The sequence below is a fragment of the Oryza glaberrima genome, chromosome 11 (genome assembly GCF_000147395.1).
Source record: "Oryza glaberrima chromosome 11, OglaRS2, whole genome shotgun sequence".
In the NCBI taxonomy this organism is placed as follows: domain Eukaryota; kingdom Viridiplantae; phylum Streptophyta; class Magnoliopsida; order Poales; family Poaceae; genus Oryza; species Oryza glaberrima.
The window spans coordinates 5,562,852-5,573,147 of record NC_068336.1 but is presented as its reverse complement, the minus strand read 5'-3'; the positions used below and the strand labels follow the sequence as shown (position 1 = coordinate 5,573,147).

The 10,296-nt window shown below is 42.7% G+C and overlaps 1 pseudogene; it reads right to left on the bottom strand.

Moving 5' to 3' along the window:
- Positions 1 to 3,325: 3,325 nt before the first annotated feature.
- Positions 3,326 to 9,835, bottom strand: LOC127754690 (uncharacterized; annotated as a pseudogene).
- Positions 9,836 to 10,296: the final 461 nt, after the last annotated feature.

Below are 10,296 nucleotides of genomic sequence, written 5' to 3'. Positions count from 1 at the left end.
TTCACCTCGCCGCCGCCTGAGCGGCTCGTCGGCAAAGCCGGCTGGCCGCAAGGACGGCGGCGGCGGGGCTCTCTCCACCACGAGGAAGCCCAGTGGCGGGGACACCGGGGCTGCTCGGTAGCGGCGGGTCGTGGCGCCGACGGCAGCGGCCGGGTGGTTGGCGCGGCGGATCCGGCCTCGCCGAAGGTGGATCCACCACCCCCGGCAGTGGATCTGGCCTCCCTCGGCCAGATCAAGGCCGAGCGACGACGTCGACTGGATGCGGCGACGGCGCGACGACCCGCGGGGGCGAGGCCGGATCCGCGGCCGGTCCTCCCGCGGGCGACGACGGCGAAGGTCAACGGTGGCGATGGCGGCGGCGGAGGGCAGGTTCGCGTGGGCGGCAGCGTCAGCGGCAGGGCCGCGCGGGCGTCTGCGACAGCGGCAAGGCGCACGGGAAGTGGTCTGGCGCATCGGCGGCGGCGACTACCGGAGAGGAGGCGGGGAAGGAGGTGCCGGCTGACGGGGAAGGAGGAGAGTGCAGGTGTGGAGGGTTAGACGGCTGCGGATCGTGGCCGGAGGCCGGCACGGCGCAAGAGCACATGGCCGGCGGTGGTGGAGGCCGGCATGGCGCGAGGAGGCGTGGCCGGTGTGAGCCTCAGTTGGTTGTTCTTCCTGTGCTCATTGGTGGTGCGGCACCCGCTCCCCTCTTCTTAGGTGCTCCTCCCTTCTTAGGTTAGGCTGCTTCCAGTGATGTCGGGGAGCTCTTTGGTTCGGTAGGGGTGGCGTGCGGAGTTGTTTTCCGGCGTCCGGTTCTCACTGGTCATTGGCCGCACCGGAGGTTTGTTGCAGCTGGGTTGTTGGGTGTGAGGTGGTCTCTGGTCGAGCTGCAGTGCGATTGTCTATTGAGGCGGAGTCGGAGCTGCTTGTCGTTGCAAGCTCGGCAACGATGACCCTCAACAAACGTCCCGGCAATGCGACGAGAGCTTGGGGGTGGAGCATTTTGAGAGAGCCTCGAGTGTAAACCTTCGCCTAGTCTATCCTAGGCTGACGATATCGACGCCTGTGGGCGCCGTTTCCTCCTTGGAGGTATCGTCATGCTGGCTCTCTCTTCCTTCAGGTGAAAACCGGGTTCCTTTCGGAACGAGCGTTGGCAGCATCCTTGATGTTATTCCCTTGTTGGAGGCTCCGCTCAGAAGGTTTCTGCTGCACTAGGGGACGTTTGGTGGTTCTGGAGACCTCGTGCATTATGTTGTCAAAGCTGCTTGCCTTTCGTAAGCTCGGCAATGACGACTTCTGTGAGGTCTCAATAGTTGCTTTCTTTTCTTTTTCTGTATAGGTTTTTGCCAGTTTCCCGTTAATTAACCGTGCTTGTTCGGTTTTCGGGCCCGGTTTCCCTTATTAACTGGGCCAATTCTCTTCTTCTATAAATTCCGGCAGGAGAAACTCCTGTCATCGGTTGCTCAAAAAAAAGCTACGGAGAACAAAGGCGTTTCTTATTTTATTTTATACCACTCTTATTTTAAATAAGTTAAGAACTTTAAATTGTTGGTTTAGTTATGAGTAAAGCAATTTGGATTAGAAATCAGATGTGTGGCTTAAAAACTATGTATGTTTTAATATTATTTATTATTTCTTTTTTTAGTTTGAGAGCTAATAAAATATCGAGGAGAGGCAGCGGCCACCTCCCTCCGGCACAATGAGGGATGCTCAACACACGTACACAACGCGAACATACACTTGGAATTTTGTGCTTGGCAAAGGTTGCAGCGTTTTCTCAGACTCTAATGACATTTTATTTATTGGTGATTACATGAGTCAAAGGAACGGCCCTGGGAGCTCGATCCTTGTCACATCCCCCACGACGCATGCAGGACGTGAAGAGCGAGTCCAGGGCCGGAAGCTAGACTCCAGGGGGTACGTACCGTACCTGACAACAAACTAACAGACTCGATACTTGAACAGAGCTTGTTGATCATGAGCAACAAGCTAGGGACCGAACGCAGAAGGCGATTTTATTGTGACACTGCAGATGCGTGATTAGCTAGTAAAATGGACACGTACGTACGTACAGTTCATTCCTCACACCGTGAGCCGTAGCAAACCCCGACAGGATATAAACAACCGCAGTTACCGCAGCAATCCATAGGACGAAACATGCAAAAACCGCCTGCTGGGAGGCAAGCCAGCTTTGACTCTGCGGAGATGACATCCATGATGCGAGGCATCTGCAGCTTTCTTGCCGGCACCAAGCTGGGCGCCGTGGCCAAAGCCGGCTCCGCAGCTGCCATCAGCAGCAGCGCCGCCAGGATCGCCACCACCGCCATCTTAGTGCTCGCCATATATTGCCTCTCCGATATAATCCTCTCTGCGTGTGTGTGTGTTTGTGTTCTTTCCTGGGATGCTTCTTATAGGCAACGGAGACGCTCGGCCGTACGTCGTGGAGTAAACAAAATGAAGATAATCTGCAGCGCCATGTGGATGAATATAATTATTGGTTGATTGGTGCCACGTGAAGTTGTACCCTATAGCCGGCCACACTGCTCTGCTCCCCGGCTACAGTACTGTGCAACGTCACGCATGCAGTAATAATAGTGCTCCCGTTAAACTTGCAATGGGCATGCATGATGCTACGTGTACGTGATGCATGCGCTCGCGGCGTGGAACACGAGCCCAGCGTAGCGTCACGGACTCCGATCCACGCCGGTGGCCACGCGGCTGTCGCGCGAGCAAGCGGACAAATTGAACAAACCAACGGGAAGGAGCAAGCGGACAAAGCGAACGGGAAGGAGCAAGCACTGCACACACAATATTTGCAACGCAAAGGCATCGCAATCCATCTCCACCATGTGGCTGCCATCTTCTACGGTCTCCCATCCGTTGTCAAAGATGGGCAATAGTACTCTTAGAAAGAGACTTCACATCTCCCCATCTCCGGCGTGCAAACTGAGGCTGAGTTTGAGTGGAAGGAGATTGGGAAGATATGCAAAACGAGGTGAGCTATTAGAGCATGATTAGTTGAGTATTAATTATTTTAAATTTTAAAAATGGATTAATATGATTTTTTTAAAAGCATCTTTCCTATAGAATTTTTTTTTAAAAAAACACACCGTTTAGTAGTTCAGGAAACGTGCGCGCAGGAAACGAGACAAACTCACTCACAATCTCCTCCTGCCGAACGATCCCTGAGTAAACATCTACCAGAATGGCAAAATGTTTACGGAAGACGGTGGCCGACGAAGAAAATGGCAATGCATCAAAGAAAAAACATGTCCGTTAAGCTAGGGAGAACAAAGGCGCATTGATCCATACAGGTTCACATGAAGAAATCTAAAGATATTGAACGGAAAGAAAAGAAATGTTTAGTTAACAACGTTGATTCATTAATCTCTATTACATACTCGTGGATGTTTATGAAGGGCCAAAAATGAGTAAACACCGGAAAAAACATGATTACATCCTACTTAAGTACCCAACTCGCAGAAAAGAGAAGATCTGGGGAAAACAGGGAAATGAATCTGTAAAAAATAGGCAATAGTACATGTTCACCTTTTTTTTTTTTTACATCCTTGTGTAAATACTACAGGCTTGGTGGGTGAGCAGGTGGAAATCCTCTCCAGGGAAGGTCAGCTTCGACAATTGTCGAATGTTTTGGAGTCGGCAAAGGATAAAAAGTCTTGCAGGTGTGCACTTCCTTTTGTGGGTGCAATTCATCGCATGGTTAATCGCCTTGTAGACAGTATAGCTGGCGGATATTGCCCGAAGCTGTGGACATGAAACAAAAGGATTTCCAGTTACTCCCATGAAAACAAATCGTGTTTTCCAGATGACCCACATGAAACTGGCTATTACCAACTCCGCTCAAGTGACTATCATTTTCAGCTAATAACATTTGCAACAGTTGTTCATAAGAGCTAGTGGCAGGAGCACTGTTAATTCCTTAAGGAAAATGAAACAGACATAATTGATTGACTTTATCATTTAAGCAGTAAGCAAAATCTCAGATCTGTTATTTGTAACATACAGATGCAGAGCTTCAGAATTGACGAAATGCACCACTCCACAAGATGCGCCCAGGTATTTAGCTTAAACAGTAAAAACGTCATTTTTATGGTCCCGCATATTGTGCAATTGTGCCCATTTTAATTCAATGATGAAGCTAGGTTTAAGAATTAGGAAGATATACTTCCCAAGGGTAAAGACCTAAAGAAATCTGCTCTAGCTGTCCAGCAATTACCATCTCACTGCATGTCTATCTATTAACTGTAATTGGCATTGAATGGTGCAACAACAAATATTTCTAGATGTAAACCCACAGTCAGTTTCTACTGAAATGCTGGTAAAAAATGATCGTACTGATGACATGTTAGTATGTTACCATATAACCAATCCTTGAACTGAGCATGAAGAGCAGTCGCCAAGTCCCTTTTCCGATTCTCATCAAGCTGCAGCTCCCGAATCGTCTTTTGAATATCTTCCAGAGCAGAATGCTGAAAATGGACGGCATATTTAGGAACACTTCAGGAACAAAGCTTAGTAAAATAAAGATAAGTTAACAAACTGTCTCCAGCAACATTCAAGAATCTATCAACATTTACGCTTTATCTTTGACTTTCAGACTAAGAAAAAGAAATGTTAGGTCCCCATCGTTTGGCTTATTTCCTAATAAGCCAAAACGGCTTATTAGGAAATAAAAATGAATTTGTGGGTAGAACTTTTATAAATGTGTTCTTTGTGACTTAAAAGCCAATGTTGAAAAAGAAACTACGTTGAAAATATCTCAAAATCAATCTCAAAATTAAGCTCGAAAATTCAAATTTTGGCTTTTTCTTTGGCTTATTAGGCCATCCGATGGGAGCCTTACTTTCAAACCTCATTCATCTAGTTGGATTAGGATTGGAGTACAGGATGAAAATTAGGATCGACACAGCATTAGTGATGAAACAATGGATGGTATGCAGGTATGGACAAGAATTTCTCCTGGAGTTTCCTAATGTTATACTTTTTTTTTCTTTTTTGCCATGCAATTCCGTGAAAATATAGAGAATCGCATAATTGGCCCATGAATGCAGCACAGACATAAAAAAGTATATATTGCAACAAATGAATACAGTGAGGACGTTTGAGCCCTTGTAAATAATGAGAAACAACAGAATCCCACAAGTATAAACTGAGGTATTCTCACATTCATGTCTTGTTAAATAAATAAGGCAGATTGAATATCAATTAATTTTTGTATTGAAATAGAAAACATTATAGAAGCCATTAGAATATTTGCTTAAGAGATAAATGGATTATGGTATGGTCTAGCTATATTGCATTTAGTCAGTGAGTATACCTTTTTGCTTTGGAATGTCCCATAAGTTTCAGGCAATGGGAACGGATTGCAGTTTGTAGGCTCTTGCGTTTCATCCCCAAACCAACTAGGAATCTGCAGAAAGAAAGTCATTGTTGTAATATTTTTTAATAGAAAAAAAGGGTAGTTCTACTCATTATTAATAAAATGCATCAAATGGTACTAAAATAAATTTTCCCAGTTGAAATCATCTCAGTGGAGCAAAACATGACAAATACATCAAGAACTGGCTCAAGTATTTTCACATGCAGGATGCTTCAAGTTGCCATATTGTAATTACTGGCCACAGTTAACATGTTTGCAAGATGGGCTCAATACTCACTTACAAAGGAAAAGTTGAACAAGGCAAGAAACATGTTTCTATATGCAAAATCCAATACCAGATCAAGAACAGTGAAAAATAAACTTGAGGACTGATGGGTCTGTGCTTATTTTTCCTGTATTTACATTTACTTACAGATATAAAGCCTAAAATACAATTTTCACATACCAAAAAGTTGGTAAATAGATCAGGATGCAGACATGTAGCAGATTCAGCTTTAACATCAGAAATCCCAGCAGGATGGGATAATGAATCGTGTGGATCAACAACTCCCAACACAAAAGGTTGGTCCCATTTGTTGACACTGGGATCAACACCAACTTGCATCAAATGATCCCGCAGCTGTGGGTAGCAAGTATTGAATGGGGCAACCTGTTGATACAGGAAAAAAATTAGCACAATAATTAATTATATTTGGAGTATAGTATAAAATCACATCAATAAGTTAATATTGTCTTTCATTTGTTATTTCCATGTACTACAAGTGAATACTAAGTACAATCATTACTTGTTGACATTTGATCTATGCCACCAATTTAAGAAATGGGCAATCAAATATATTTACACCATCATACTCTGCCACTGACACTTAAAAAGCAGAAGGAAAAGGAGCAACAGAACTAACTTGCAAGTTATGGTTGTCACCCAATACAAGAGGTTGGTGATTAACCCCCAAGTAGAAGATGCACTCACGACAGTTGGCAATACAAATTCGTTTTGAAGCTGCAATGATATGCACTCTTTCACAATGCTCCACCTTTACTACCTGACAGCATAAAACAACCAAAGTAGACTTGTAAAATATAGTTGGTCAAAATAAACAAAATCATTTTCCAATTTATTGCTGAGTTTTATCAATGTTACTAACTACTGGGATAGACAGGAAGGTACTGAAATAGTAGACATAGGTATATAACTCAATTCTACTGGTCTCCCATCAATACAGAGCTTCAACACTTATAGCAAGGCAAGTATACTGACAAAAAGGGCCCATGGATCAAGCTTGCATCTCTACACATATCACACCTCGCAAAGTGTGCATATCTATGAGACCATCAAAGCCCAGAAGTTATCTTCCACATCTAATAGAGTTGCATCAAAAGGCACAAAGGTAACAGATACCAACTCCTCTACAATCTAATCATGACCACATAGCTGCGAAATGGTTTAGTAAGAAGAAATGTGTTAAATGATCAGCTCTGCTGGATTTTGGTATAATGGAAGTTAAGAGGAGGTTTTTGTTTTCAGAGATGGAATGGGGACATACAAACCAGATGCAGAACAATTTGGTGACAATGTTTAAAAAATGGAGGATTTTATGCCCATGTCAAGAAGGGGGAGAGGGGGCTGTGGTTCATTTTTAAGCTAACAAAGTTTACCAAGTAACCTTTGAGGTTCTAGAAAGGGAGATGAAGACCATGGTGATGCTGGAGACGAGATCAGAAAAGCCAATCAAAGAAGATGTGCCGGCAATGGATGATGGAGGAGATGCTGCAAAGCCGCTGGGCATTAACTGCAAGTTTCCTGAAGCATTGGCATGCCAATGCTTACAGTAGTGACAGGATGTCAGCCTGTAATGGTGGTAATTGTTTGAGATAGCTGAACTTTCAGTATTGTTAGAATGGTGTGCTGGCTGGATGCCATGTGATGCTACGATTAAACATTTGTAAAACGTGGTCTGTTGGCAATGAATGAGACCAAGTTGTTTTTTGGGCAAACAAAACTGGAGGGCCTTGGTTCCTGAACTCTTATAAAACCATAACAAATAACCATGCCAATGGCAGGTTATCTGCTAGTTAGATGATATGAGTACCAAGAAATGAACTATATATGAATGAGAAAAGCCGCCTGTAGCCCAATATATAGGTGGTGGGTGGCAGATCCATTTCAGAAACAGAGGAAGCAAGAAGAATCTTTCTTAAGCAAATAAAACAGAGTAATCAGAAAGAAAATTTAATCTGCGACAGCCGGAATAGAATTAAACCAATACCTTGCCAACAGCACCAAGAACAATTGTAGCATCAGAACAACCCATGGCAGTTCAGAACCTACAAAAGGAGTATGCAACTTGAGTTATCAGTACAGCAAACATAGAGTCCTAGCTCTGAGATTTCATAGTTCAAGTCATAAAGCAACTACTGAAATGCATGCCATTATGCCAACAAAAATAGCTAGATGCAGGGCAATGAGTAGCCTCTACTGTGAACAAGTTTACACAATCTTTCCACATCAGATTATCGGTCCACATATTTATCTTCCAATTTCAATCTTCTATGCACCCTGACCCATTTGATGATAGTCAGAATTATCATCTCTCAGATTACCTAAGAGCTACAGTGTAGTGCTTTGTCTTCTAAAAGCCATTTATAGAATGGTACAAATTCAGCAAAAAGAAAATAACTCTTGGCAGTGTTTTCGAGTGCCGTATCAATTACCAGATAAACACAATATATTATGACCTTCATTCTCTTATTTTTCATCATAGAATGACAGCTGTCAACCTTTTTAGCTTTGAGCATACAGGTATATGGATATGCTTACATTGGTCATACAGAATGTGATATTAGCACATTTGGCATGAAAAAATTAATTCCATATAAATTATAATTTTTTTAAGTCTGTTCATGTATAATAAAAAACGCAATGGTCAAATAGTGTGTAGAGGGACCATGTCAATGTCCAAAGCAACAAGTAAAATTAAAATGGTGAGACTAATGTAAGAACTCTATAACTTGTAAAACCATATTTTGTATTAAGGAATTTCTAAATTCAACCTTACATTGCATATCTGATGGGGATAGCATAAAATTTTGGACGTGTTAAAGAAGCAAAACATAGATTAACAGAGGTTTTCGAAAAGCCCTCTACAAACATTACATTTCTGTAATATGCAGGATTGGAACTCTGTGCTGTTCCGTGTATGACTTGTATTGGCCTCAGCCATGGTTACATCAAGATCAGACACGGTTTGCTGGTTGCTTTCCTTTGCTGCAGACCTCTCAGCAGAATATTACAGTGAAGAAGCTATGTTCTGCGACATCCACGGGAGCAGCAGGCATGTCTGGATCGGAGTTTGCAAAAAATGTGGCAGCCTGACTTAACGAAGTTCCTTCTGAGAATTGAACTAAAAATCCAAGGTGCTCAAAAGTCTCCATTGTCAATACCTGCACAAAATCGTGCTCAAAAGTCTCCATTGTCAATACCTGCACAAAATCAATGCAAATAATGGCCACCAACTCTTTAGAGTGAGCATTTTCCAACATAATGGTCTTAACATATGCATCTGTTTTCCCCACACACATAGACGAATAAGCCAAACAGAACAGACATCAGGATCATCTTTCAAGAGTCCAGTTTAAAGAAAACTCAGCTGACATTTTCTCACTGTCCAAAATTTAACTTTCTTGATTAAAACCAAGAAACAATAACTTTCAAAAACAACTCAGATAAATAGTCAAAAATAGATGAGGCGTCATTTGTATATATCTGCCAGCATCGAATTCATGTGTTCCTCTCGCTCTTTCCTTTATTTGCTTGATAAGATTACTTGTAGGCATCTATACCTGTGTGTAGGTTTTTTCCATGAAAATTTGCAAGATCATACCTCATATTCTACTTGGAGACCTACATCTAACATCTTGAAAAAAAGGGAAAACAAAGCTTTAAATTTCACTTTAGAGGGATCATTGCCTAACCTGCTGTTATGGTAGTAGGACCGGGTCTAGGCCTGGGCCCGAATCTAGCGCAGCACAGGGGGTAGGGTGTACTGTTCACGCGGTTCCTGTAGCGCGTGAACAGTGCCTCGGGTTTGTTAGGAAAGAAATAAATTAGATGAGTCGGTTAGGGATATTTGCTTAGGCTATCCCTAGATCTACCACAACACCTGCATGCTACACACATTTCTTTTATTGTCTAGTCTGATGTTTAATGTTATTTTTTCTATCAGCCATTTATCATGTCAGCTTCACACTAGTAGGAAAATAGAAAACAAGAAAAACAAAGCACACTGATCAGAAGAAAAGGTGGCATACCAGAGAATCGTCACCCTCACCCTCAACAGAATCTGCCAAAAGACTAAGAATATTTGCCATATGCTTTTGCAGATAGGACAACTGATGGATTTCTTCATCAGATTGAGAAGGCATAAAACGACGGATATTACTGCGAACAAGCTGCAAAATAATATAACTTGGAACTATTAAAAGGCAGGTGATATTAAAATTATAGAGTAAATTATGTTGTGGATACCATGTGCGTGGTGACTGCAGTTTCATCATGGAACTTGAAAAAAGTGCAAACATACCACACTAATGTTGTTTTGAGATTGTAATCATGTTGTCAATGCACCAACAAGTGCAATCAGGCACACATGGCCCAATTGCATTGACCGGGACATCAGCATGGCAGTAAACAGCCCTGCCACACACGCCATGGGTCAACTCCGTAGTTTTGCAAATCTAAAATTATGTGCCTATTGTTCACACACAAGTTGTGGCATCCACGGCGCAATTTACTCAACTATATGTAATCTAACTACTTGTCATGGCATATGGAAAAAGGAGACAAAGGGAACTATATCCTCCAGCCAATAACAAAAAAATAGAATTAAATGAGCATATAGACGCGAATTGTATTTCCT